The sequence below is a fragment of the Sciurus carolinensis genome, chromosome 9 (genome assembly GCF_902686445.1).
Source record: "Sciurus carolinensis chromosome 9, mSciCar1.2, whole genome shotgun sequence".
Classification (NCBI taxonomy): domain Eukaryota; kingdom Metazoa; phylum Chordata; class Mammalia; order Rodentia; family Sciuridae; genus Sciurus; species Sciurus carolinensis.
In genome coordinates, this window is record NC_062221.1 from 96190070 (window position 1) to 96202938 (window position 12869).

A 12869-nucleotide genomic window follows, 5' to 3' on the forward strand; every position below is an offset into this window, starting at 1 on the left:
CGGGACACGCAGTCCGCGACTCTGGGCTCCGATTTGCCGCCTGAATGAGTGCAGCCGGCGACCTATTTGACTTTGCTTTCAATTACTGTTACGGATTTTTTTCTATCCTATAGTCAGTGCAGTTTTCGGACTTTTGCAAGAGGTTTTTATAAATTAAGGTATTTGAAAACACTTGGTAAGGTGCAGTACCAGACTGCCCTTGACCTAATACACAGCCGCTCCAAACATACAGCGTTATCCTGGAGTACAAAACACGCGTGCGGTCAGCCTCCGACCCAGTCTTAGAAGGAGAAAGGGGCGGTACCTGTCAAGCAGTCAACAACTTGTTTCTGGTTCTTCTTACTTACAAGTTGAGGAACTTGTCCTAACCCAGATGTAATTTATAAATCACACTGTGCCTTACAGGCTACTTCACGAAACCATTTTCAAAGACGACAATGATCAAAAACAAGGATGATTCAAACTTGTAAATGCTGAAGCAAACATACTCCTGTCATTACACAGATGTCCTTAGAATTTGGAAACCAAAAGATCCTTAAGACTTATTTTAAATAAGTGTCCTGGTAGTGTGACAAGCTTTTAAAGTCTGGGACTTAGTATAGAAAACGTTGTGGCCCATTGAACCCATAAAATTTTATTTTGTTCAAAGCCACACTGCCACTGGTACAGAATTCAAGGAAGTGATACATTTGTTTACTAAAAAATTTTATGCAAGTTAATGAGATAAAAATGAAATGTCCATGGCAGGTTTGACAGGGTTAGGAGAACTTTGGGATCGTTCTCCCCCTCTGTCTTTGGAGTAGTGCCTCTCACCTCCATCTTTGGAGTGCTGGTGGAGGAAAAGTTTTCTTATGTTTAGGTTGAACATCTATAAGCCTCAGGTCATTTCAGCACCATCTGGTGACTACTGAACCTTGTGCTGCCCCACAGCTGCCACTTAAAGGCATTCCAGCTCCTACTCACTTCAGTTTGTTTTGGCAGGTTAACCTACAGAAGTTCAATCCGCTCCATTTCGTTCAACAAAGTTCAGAAAATAGGCTTCTAAGAAAATAGGAGAGGCTAGCATAATATGCTAGAATAATACTAGAATAAGCTCCCAATTCTAATATATTATTTTAGGGGAGAATCTCCATTAAAGGTCTACCTACCAGAAAGTCCAAATAGAATTTAAAAGCATACTGTTCCCTCCAAGAAGAAGGCCTAACAAATAATTTATCTTCCCTAAGAAAAATTAAATGACTACAAGATGTGTCCCCCACTTGTCCTGTGACTAAAGCAGGCCCTGTACCTCAACGCCTATCCAGAGGGTACATTGTTCGGAAAGTCTTTCTGGAGATAAAAATGGGTGGGAGCCAGTAAGATTTAGTAATTAATTATGGTTTTTACCTAATAATATTTCTCTTAAAAATAACTCTTAAGAAAAATGCTGATAGTCCACATATTTGTCCAATAATCACTCTCCTCCATAAGTGAGGAGATATCAGAATCACAATATGTAAAGTCCTTAATATTGAACTTTGCTATGGTGTTGTAGAAATAATGCTAATATTAATCCATATAGAATTCTGTTAATGGAAAACTTGCAAGGTATTGAGATAATATAAGTGTTATACAGCAATACAGATCCAAGACTTTATTTTTTTCTCAAGAGTAGCTTATTCATGAAGGAAAAAAATAAATTTCTAACAATATTTGATCTCCACTTGTGGCACAGCAAAACACCTGAGTGAATTTAAAGTACAAACAGTGTCATATGTCCATGAAAGTAGACTGTCTATGAAAAATTAAAGCCAAAAAATAATAACCTGGATTTTTAGTTTTCTGTCTTTCCAATATTTATCAATTTTCTAGATTCTTACCTTTTTCTACATCCTTATATTCAGAACTTATATTAATACATTTCTGAGTACTAAATTCTAAAATTGCATGAGGAAGTCTGTAAAAATGTCAGATTTTGAGTTATAAGTATCTTAGAGACATAAGAAGTTGTCTTCATTCATTCGTTCATTCAATTATTCCTCTAGTGCCTATAGTAGAAGCATATTTACCATGAAACTGATAAAAGTTCAAGTTTTAGAGATGCTCACTGACACTTCTAATGTGAACTCAGCAATGTGATTACATGGTCATGTTTCTTTTTATAAAATATATAAAAGTAGCTGTTTTTAACTTGATTAAGTTAATTAAGATACAGTCTCTTTTCAGTTGGATTTTTTTTTTTTTTTTATCTATCACATTTCTCCTAGAGTTATTTGGAGCATTTTGAGATCTGTTGGGGAATTCAAGAGGGGAATTACCTTAAGTGTGGATTTAGTGGGATAAACCTACATGGCTTTCAGTCTCCCAAAATATAGTACAGTTATTGCTTCAGCTCCAATTTTCTCACCGTGCATCCACCAAGCACTACACCTGAGATGCAAAGTCACAGGTTCTTTCAAGACATGCATATAGCATATGGCCCCAGACACTGAAAGCATGGGGGTAGTAGAGGTGAAATAAGATTTGCAATGTATAGCAGCATCAAGGATATGTAGAAAATTATTTCAGGCACTAGAAGACAAAGTTGTAAGAGAAGGAGTTACTTATAATTGGTGTAATTTCTGTCATAACAGTAATATGTTCAAAAATGCCACATACACAATTTTTATAATCATAAATGCACCAAAGATTTTTTCCTTTATCTGCAAACTATGTAAAATAGAATCTATCAGAATTCTTATTTGTAAGAACATAAACCTATGGCAGTACTATGTGCTCTGTGTGTGTGTGTGTGTGTGTGAGAGAGAGAGAGAGAGAGAGAGAGAGAAAGAGAGAGAGAGAGAGAGTAGTGTTGTAAGTTTATACAACCATATCAGTAAGATCCACTAAACTAGAGGCAAGTTTCAACTAAATTTCCATTATTTCGTATAGAAAATTATTTTAGAAAATCTTTGTTATATGAAAGGTCATTGAAGAGCATGCTATCAAAAATATTTTTACAATATAGAAGTTTGCCAGTCAGTTAATAGAAAAAATATTGTTTATATATATATATATATTTATTTATAGGTTATTCAATCTTTTAAAATTGGTCATTTTTTCATTCTATATTTTTTCATTCTGTGAAATTCAGTCATTTTAATATCTAATTTTTATTCTTAGCTTTAAATCCTTTTTCTTTAAAGAGAACCCCTGAAAATGTAGAAACAGCAGATCCCACAAGTGCCCAGGATATGTTAGACACATAAACATGTGTCTAACATAAAGATGAAAAAGTATAGTGAAGAAAAAACCAAGTGCTTTCCCTCAATGAACAAATTTAATGGGGAAACAGACAAGTTAAGAGGGTGAGAAAGAAGAAATCTTTCCATGGGTGGAAAAATGGTAGGACACAATCCCAGCTTAGTCTAAAGAGTTGTTTCTTGAAAGGTTCACTAGAGGAAATAACCATCAATATTCTTTCTTCTTCTTCACCCCCTGTGACCACATCATGGTCCACAAAAAGGCTACAGTTCAATAGCTTATGTAATCTATAAGAACACCAGAAGTAACAAGTAACTGAATTGCCATTACTAAAGCATACATACTACACTCCTCAAAAGTATGAGAATAGACAGGAAGTGCTGATCCCTGAAACATTTAAACTGATGCAAGAGTAGTTTAGAAATGCTAAGATTTTTTGGTTCTGAAAATTCTACCAGAGTGATACACTACTGAACATATCTTAGAGCACAATATTTACTATGTGGCAGGTGGCCCAGGAATATTAAGACAGCTGTCAACATCAAGGAAAGCACCAGCCCATGAAAAAGCAAGCAGATGGATTGGGGCACTTCACTCGCTGCCTCCTAGAATAATAGCTGTGCTGGCCAAATGAGGCAATGTCATGCTGCCCAGGGCAGCAAAAAGCTATTACTGAATGTAAGCACTCAATTAGGAGATAGGGCAAGGGGGAAGATACTCCCCTTTCCTTTGTTTGTATACCCAAGTTTTCATTTAAAAGCACCATAGCAAATAAGAGAGGGTTGGTGGTGGGGGAATGATGTTAGCATTTCTCATTGCTGCATTCTGATTATGCTGGTTTGTAACATGGGGAAATACCTCAGTCTAAGCTGCTTCAATGAGAGCAGATGGTGAAATTTTTAAGTAATTGGTTATTCAGATTTCTATGGGATACACAATATTATTTTGTTTGGTTTTTTATATGCAGTATACATGGAGATTCAGATCCTTCCAACATACATCTTTTAATGCTTAAATTAAATAAAATGTATTGGTTTGACCTAAATTATATTTGCTATTTTATTCTTTGATAATACGAAGAGAAGTAAGTTCTTTAAAAATAGAATGTTACCATTAAAAATTAAATATATCCTTTGCAAACAGTGCAAAATTTGCTAATATTGAAATGTGATGCTCTAAAAAGTATATAAACAAAAGGAGTATGACTTGGCAAATGTTGATTATAAAACATTCCAAATAGTTGTCTACACCAATTCAGTTTGATGTGTCTTTGTTTGAATCAAAAGCTATCAAAAATATATAGTCACACTAGGATATTAACTTTTATTAATGCAGTTTCATAAGCATGACATAGAAAATGGTTCAGAGAAATAATTTATTATTAGAGGAGAAACTCAGGCTCTATATTCTCTTTTCCCAACACACTTCATCTGAGTACATAAGCTATATTTCATACTTGGTATTTATGATATATAGTTTTAATGCATTTATTCTGCAAAGAATTATTATTTATAAATTTCTGAATTATACTATATTAGTGTGATTATCATTCTGCTTATTAGGGTTTTATGAAACAAAGCTTTAGTGTAAAAAAAATTGCCTTGTGAATTGACTTCCTTTGTTTCTTACTTTGAAGTTGTATAACATACAAGTCCCAGAAGCCTGAGCACTTACTATGTATACTTTGTTTCCTCTTTGATTTGTTGCAAATGGTTTAAAAAACAAGGCATAGAGGCAGCTGCCATGGAAAGCAAATGTTTTGATTAGAGAGAGAAAGCAGCTGGAAATGCTACATGCTGTCATATAAAATGAACCACAGTTTTCACATGGGGACTTGACCTAATCTAAAATTGAGATTAACATAATTTCCCTTACATGAATTTTTATTGCATAGAGTAGAAATCTATTTGCTTTAATTTTAATCCAGAGTGATGAAACAGAGAGTGTAGCAATGAATATAAACTTGACAAACTTGCCTATGCAGATCTTACTCCCTTCAGAAATAATAATGTCATTAACAAACTTCTGGAAATACCATTTTTAAATATTGCTAAATTTAGTAGCTAAGATCTATATGGAGCTTATAAGGTCAAGTGTTACTGTAGAGGATATAATTTTTATTGGAAATATAGTAAATATATTTCTTAACAACCCCACTTTGATTTTGAAAGGTTTGTTTAAAAAATTACTGTGATTTAACTGGCATTATAAATAATGAACAAAAGCACCAGATATCAAAATTTTCATTGGTCTATTCTAAAAACTGAATTCCTTCCTGACTTCTCCCAGTCAACCCTTTACTCATTAAGGAAAGAAAAAAAAAAAAAAAAAGAGTCAAGTTGCAAAAAGAGTAAAAGCAGAAGTTAGATTCTATACTTAGATTTGTCCCATCCTACTATAGAACTGATTTTACACTTATAAATAAGGTTGCAGATATTGAAGTGTTTCTTTTTACGTATTATTAAATATGAAAATATATAATAAATATTGCTAATATACTCAGACACATTATGTACTGGAAAGGACATTAACTGCTTTGACTATTAGAGGACAGTAATTCTACCCACTGCCCTGTTATGATAAAGTTTGATTAGAAACTTCAGAAGCATCCTGTTTAGCAAAAGACAATAAACAAAAGAAATATTTTTCAGAAGCCTTCTACAGAAATATTTTGACTCAAAAATCAAAGTAAAAAGATAATTATCATAATTGATTTCATATTAATAACCATTCTTAAGTTTTTATTCATTTCTATTTTTTTGTTTTATCTTCTATCTCATTTTTCTTTCTTTCAGTTTCCCCAAATTAGCACTTCTAGGTATTTAGTTTCCAAATAAGTCATTTGGTTTACTTCTCATACTGGTAAATATATTGACATACTACTTTGAATAATCATGTCTAAAAGACAATTAAAGGGACAAATTATTTTTCATAAACTTCAGAGTTGGTATTAATTTTAAGTAACTAAAAAATGAGAATGATGATTTACTGTCATCTGGTTCAAATGATCAGTCATGTACATTGTCAGATGAAGTGGTTGACCACATCAGTGTGTAAAAGCTTTATCTCTAAAAGCCTCAGCCACATGCAGCCTGAGGGTAAGGGAATGAATGTATTTATTTTAAGCCCTGCCAGTTTTATTCAAGTTCTTCCAAACATTTACAGATACTCTGTACTACATTTAGTTGTTGTAGTTTAAATAAAACATAATTTTAGAACAAGATGTATCAGTAAATAAAATTTAACAAATAGCAACTGTGAAAACTCCCCTTTAGTAGCTCAATAAGGTAGTAAGAATAGTAAAATAATAACTACATATCTACAGAATGCTGTTTATTTTTTTATCACTCTGCATTTCAGAAAAACAAAACGAAACATTCTGAAATAAAGATCTCGATAAAAATCTAAAGATAGTTGACCTAGTATTCATTCTTCTAGTGGTAGCTGCTTTAAACTTGATTAGAAAAGTTGGTGAGAAGAATGTATATTAAAAACAAAAGAGTGAATTCCCAATATCACACAAAGTTAATTTTTAGTCAACCACTTATTCCATAAACATTTATTGAATACTTCCAAGACAGGTGTTTGGTGATTGGAATACACATTTGTGATCTACCCTCAAGAAGCCTTCCCAGAAGGAAATAAAACAGCTAAGTAAGTTACAAAATTATAAGACAGTGTGATAAATGTGAACAGTGGAAAACACATCCCTGGGAAAAAGAAGCAGAAAGTGCCTAACTGTATGGATTGGTAGGCTGTGAGATTATTTCACAAATTAAAGCTCCAGAAGCATGGATCAGAAAGTCTTACATCCAGAACCCAGTTAAAACACCTACTGAAACATTTAAATTAGAATATCACACTAATCGAGAAGTCAATATGAGGCCAACAATAGACATACAATTTATATCTGCTTGCTAGGTGATTTGATGAGGAAATATGGCAATATCTGGGTGCCACTGAATTGTGAATCATCAGATACTGTGTAATAAATACAAGGATATACACGAGTTTGGTATGTTAATATGAAACTTCCTTTAAGTGAACTCTTTACTACATTCCCTTGGCCTTAAAATAGTTTCATAATTAAAAAAGTAAATGACAATGATAAGGTATGAAAAATATGCAGGTGGAGAAACTTCTGCACTGATCCTAATGTGACCTACATAATTTGAGTTTACAGCTGCCAATTACAGCCTAAGACAGGTTAGACCAGTAAATCGGGCTGAAGTCTTGAAGTCTTACTACTGACCAAATATCCAATTTAGGACTAAAATCAAGTGCCTACAAGAATCAGTTTGACAGCTGGTTGGCATTCTTAAAATAATTTCCTCTCTCCCAGTTATTACCTGGAATTCACTCTAAAAGTTTTCAGTTGTCTCTAGTGTTGCTATTGTGAAATTCCTATAAGCACCTAGACCATCTTTTTGTATCTGGCAATTAAAGTGTTTTTTTTTTTCTTCTAAAAATTGGCAGCAGCACTCATTTTTAAACATGATATCTACAGATTTCAAGACTTCACCAATTAATAAACATACTTGCATTCCTAATATTGGTTGAAACTACCAATATATTCAGGTAGTTGATTTTTATAAGTGATGTTGTTTCTGACACTGTTTTTTGAAAGTAAATTACCAATCTACTGCACTCAATTCTAGTTCTTCAGTATATAAAATGTCATTTTCTCTACACTATCTCTTGTAATATTCTTATAAACAAATTTTATTTAAAAATAATTTTAATCTTATTGAAAAATTACAAGAATAGAACAAAGAGCCTCTTTTCTTCCCTATGAAAGTTTGTTGTTAAAATGATGTCCCATCACACTTGCACACTTGGATGTGTTACTTTTAAAATTGAGGAATTAATGTTTAGTCAGCATTTTTGCTGCTGTGACTAAAAGCCCTGACAAGAACTATTTTTTGAGGAGGAAATGTTTATTTGGGGCTCATGATCTCAGAGTCCTCAGCCATAGAAAGCTGACTCTATTCTCCCAGACTCCAGGAAAGGGTAATCAGTAGGGCAGACAAGAGTGATGGAGGGAGATGGCTCAAGACATCACACCAGGAAGCACAGAGAGAGAGCGAGCTCCACTCTTCAGGGACAAAATATATACCCCAAGGCACTCCCCCAGGGACACACCTCCTCCAGATACCTCCTACCTGAGTAGTTACTACTTAGTTAATCCTATCAGAGGATTAATGCACTGATTGGGCTAAGGCTCTCAATCCAATCATTTCACCTTTGAACTTTCTTGCATTGTCTCACATATGAACTTTCGGGGGCACACCTCACGTCTAAACCGTAACAGTTACATATTCTATCTTCTTATCCTTAGTACCAATTCAAGTTTTGCCAACTGTCTTAATGTTTTTTGCAAGTGATCAGTCCAGAGTCATATGTTACATGTAGTTGTCATGTCACTTTAGTTTCCTTGTTCTAGAAAGGTTCCTTAGTTTTTCCTTGCCTTTCAGTACTGTGATACTTTTGAACATCATCGGCCACATTTTTGGAGAGGCAGGATATCCCTCTGTTTGAGAATTCTCGTGTTTCTTGTAGTTGATTCAGCCTGTGCATTTTTGGCAAAAAAGCCACAAAAGTAATGCTATATTCTTCTCACTGTGCCAGCTAGTACATAATTTCAGTTTGTCCCATTATGGATTCTGTTAATTTGGACCATTTGATTAAAATGGAGTCTACAATTTTCTCTATGGTAAAGTTGTCTTTTGTTTCCCTGTGATTCACAAGCATTTTGTGGGGAGGTAGTTTGAAGGTACATAAAATCTATTTCTTGACAATATTTCAACATTACTTTTAATGTTAATTGGATGTTTCAAGACTGTATTATGTGAAATCATGGTTTTCTCATTCCATATTTCTTTCTATGTTTATTGGAAGGTATTCTCTTACCTGTTTTTTTATGCACTTACTTATGTCATGTGGATATATGAATTCCTATCTTATTCAATGAGTTATAATCCATCACAATCATTATAATTCATTACAAATCATCAAAATCCATTACTTTTTGATGTTCAAAATGTCTCAAGCTGGCTGTGGTTGTGGCTCAGTGGTAGGGCACTTGTTTAGCATGTGTGAAGCACTGGGTTCAATTCTCAGCACCACATATAAATAAATTAATTAAATAAAGGTCTATTGACAACTAGAAAAAATATTTTTTTTGTGTAGACAGTTAAAGACCCTTCAAACTGTTTTCTGACATTTTATCATATATATCTGTATAATTCCTAGAGTACTTTCTTTATTCCTAGAAAAAGTTCCAGGTTCATTTTGTATTTCTTATAGGCAGTCCTGGAATTAGTAATTTCCCCAAAGAACCTTGGTTCTTTTCAGGAGAGAATAAAACCAAGAAAGTAACATGTGTGTGCCAATGGTGCTCATCACTATTGGAGCCATTGCTCCTAGGCACATATACATACATATACATACACACAAACTGCTTCTCTATCTACTATCTATCTATCATCTAATTATCATCTATCATCGTTCTTAAAAACTATGAGCTTACACTGATACCTCCAACTGTAATTCAACAACCTAAGATTCTTTCTAGTTTTCATTTCCATGAATGTAACTCCCTTCTCAAATAGTAAGGAGTTTGGCTTTCATCATTCCCAATATGTTTACTTAGTAGATGTTGCTAATGTGTTACTAATCTCCTGTTACCATCACCACCTCTGTGTGATGTCTGGTGCAAAGTCTTCCTCATCCTTCTAGACATCCTGCATCCCACTCTTGCCCTGGTCATCCTATTTCAACCACAACTGGTGCTGGACATTGCTATTCCACCATTGCCTCCCTACAAGGATGCTTACTTCTAGGCCCCCCCAAATAATGTCTTTTTAACTGAATTATTCAGGAAGGAAAGCCAAAAGGCAAGCAAAACTAAATTTAATAATGAAAAAGAAACTAATAACAACCATTCATCACCTCCAATGGTTTTCTCATACTATTTTAAAGTTCATCTATCCATCTCTTCAATTCAGGCAAATATTGATCTGCTTTCTGTTATTATAGATTTGTGTTTTCTTAACTTTATGCAAACAGAATAACGCAAAATGTATTATTTTGTGTATTTCTTCAGAATCTATGATTTTAAAAAAACCATCCATATAGTGAATATGTTCATCGTTTTCTATTGCTGAGAATCATTCCACATAATTGATGGATTACAGCATATCTATTCACCTGTTAATGGACATGTGAGTTATTTCCAGTCTTCAACTACTATGAATAAAGCTAATATGAGCATTCTTATACAAATTTTTTATCTGGAGATGCATTTATTGCTCTTAGATAAACACCTGGAAATATAATTGATGACTTGAATGGTATAAGTTTTTTTAAAAATTAGTTTTCAAAAATGGTTTTACCATTTTACATTCCTATCAGCATTGTAGGAGAATTCCAGTGATATCATATTCTTGACAAAATTAGTTATTCAGTTTTAAAAATTGTACTTATTTTTAGTGGTTATCTTATTTAATTAGCATCTCCCTCATGACTGGAGATGTTGAGTATCTTTCCCTGTGTGCACTCTTCATTTAGTTATATTATTTTGTGAAGTTTCTACTCAAATCTTTTTGCTCATGTTGTATTGTTGTTGGCTGCTTTTTGTTGACTTGTAATGTTGTTTTATATATTGTACAAGTTATTTGTCAGATGTGTGTATTGTAAATATTTTCACCTGTTATGTAGCTTGCTTTCCATTTAAAAAAGAATTGGATTGTTGCCGACTGCGGTTGTGGCTCTGTGGTGGAGTGCTTGCCTAGCATGTGTGAGGCACTGGGTTCTCAACAGCACATATAAATAAAATAAAGGTCCATTGACAACTAAAAATTATTTCAAAACTTTGGATTGTTTGTCTTTCTTATAGAAAGAATTTGTAGTTGTTGAGTGGGATTGTTCTGTAGCTATCAGTTGGGTCAACCTTGTTTCATTTGGAGCACCTGTATCTGCTGAGTTTTTTAATCTAGTTATTATATCAACTGCTAAGTAAAATGTATTTAAGTTTCTTACTACAATTGTGGAATTGTCTCTTTCTCCCCTTATCTGTCATTTTGTGCTTTATGCATTCTGAAACTTCGCTATTGGGTACACATATACCTATGACTTCTTGATGAATCACATAAAAAAATGTCCCTTTTATCTCTTTTCACACTAGTTTTGAAGTCTTTTGTATCTGATACTAATAAAGCTACTCAATTCATTTTATATTTACTGCTTCCATAGTGTTTTTTCCCGTATATTTAGTTACAACTTACCAGTAACTTTATATATGAAATGCATCTCTTATGGAAAGTAGTTGAGTATTGCTTTTCTTTTTTTTTTAACCCATTCTAATTATTTCTTCCCCTTAACTGGAGAATTTAATGCAATTCACACTTACTGCACCTATAGATATAGTCAAATTAAGGTTCTTTATCCCTTCTGCATTTTGTTCATTTGTTTCCACTCTCCTTACTAAATCATTTGAATATTTCTTGAAATACATTTTAATTTATTGACTTCACAAGAACATGTTATATATTCTTCTTTAAGTATTTCCATGTGTTTTGTGGCCATAAATAAAAGAGTCTTTTATATTAACCTAGATACTTATTATCTCACTGCTTTTTGAAAATTAAAGTTATCCTTTGGTATCATTTCCTCTCAGCTTGCAGAATTTTTTCTTATATTTATGCCTTAGAATTCTGGATTGAATTTCTTCTTTTGCTTGCAAAGATGCTGTACTGCGACTGACTTTTCAGCATAGTTTCTGATAAAGAAATCCACACTAGTTTATATCACTCTCCATATAAGTCCTTTTCTCTTGATGTTTTGATATTTGGTTTTCAGTAATTTGTCAATATGTAAGGTTTGGTTTTTATTTTGTTACTTTATTTGGGTTTTATTGTGATTTTTTAATCTATAAATTATATAGAATTTATTTAAGAAGTGTTCAGTCATTATTTCTTCAGGATGTATTTTTTAAGATTTTCCTTTTATTTCCCTGAGTCTTCAATTACATACATGAAATGAACTTTTTATATCCAGCAGGTCTCCTAGCCTCTGTTCATTTTTCAACACTTCCTTCTCTCCTTCAACTTCAGCTGAGTAAATTTCTATTGATCATACTCCAAACTTACTGCTCCTTTCCTGTCATTTTTCATTGTTAGTTCCATGATATTTTTAATGTCAGATATTATATTTTTTGGTTCTATAATTTCACTTTTTTCTTTTTATATTTTCAATTTTATGCAGCGAATTCCCATATTTTCATTTATTATGAACATATTTTCTTTACTTCATTGAGTTATGATAATATCCACATCTGCCCATTCCATTTGAATCATCTTAGTGTTGGTCTCTATTGATGATCTTTTCACTTGAAAATGGGTCACACTTTTATGGTTTGTAATATGTCAGGTATTTTTGGATTGTATTTTAGATATTTTGGGTGTTAAGTTGTGGAGATTGGGGATTCTATTATGTAACTCCAAAGAATGTTACCATTTTTGTTTTATAGGACAATTAAGTTTGTTAAATTGAAATTGAAAACCTTGCCTTGCTTATACTGAAGAGCAGCTGAAATCTCAGTTCACTCATTTGAACTTAAGTGAAGGTACCTTTGAGTCTGCCTTGTT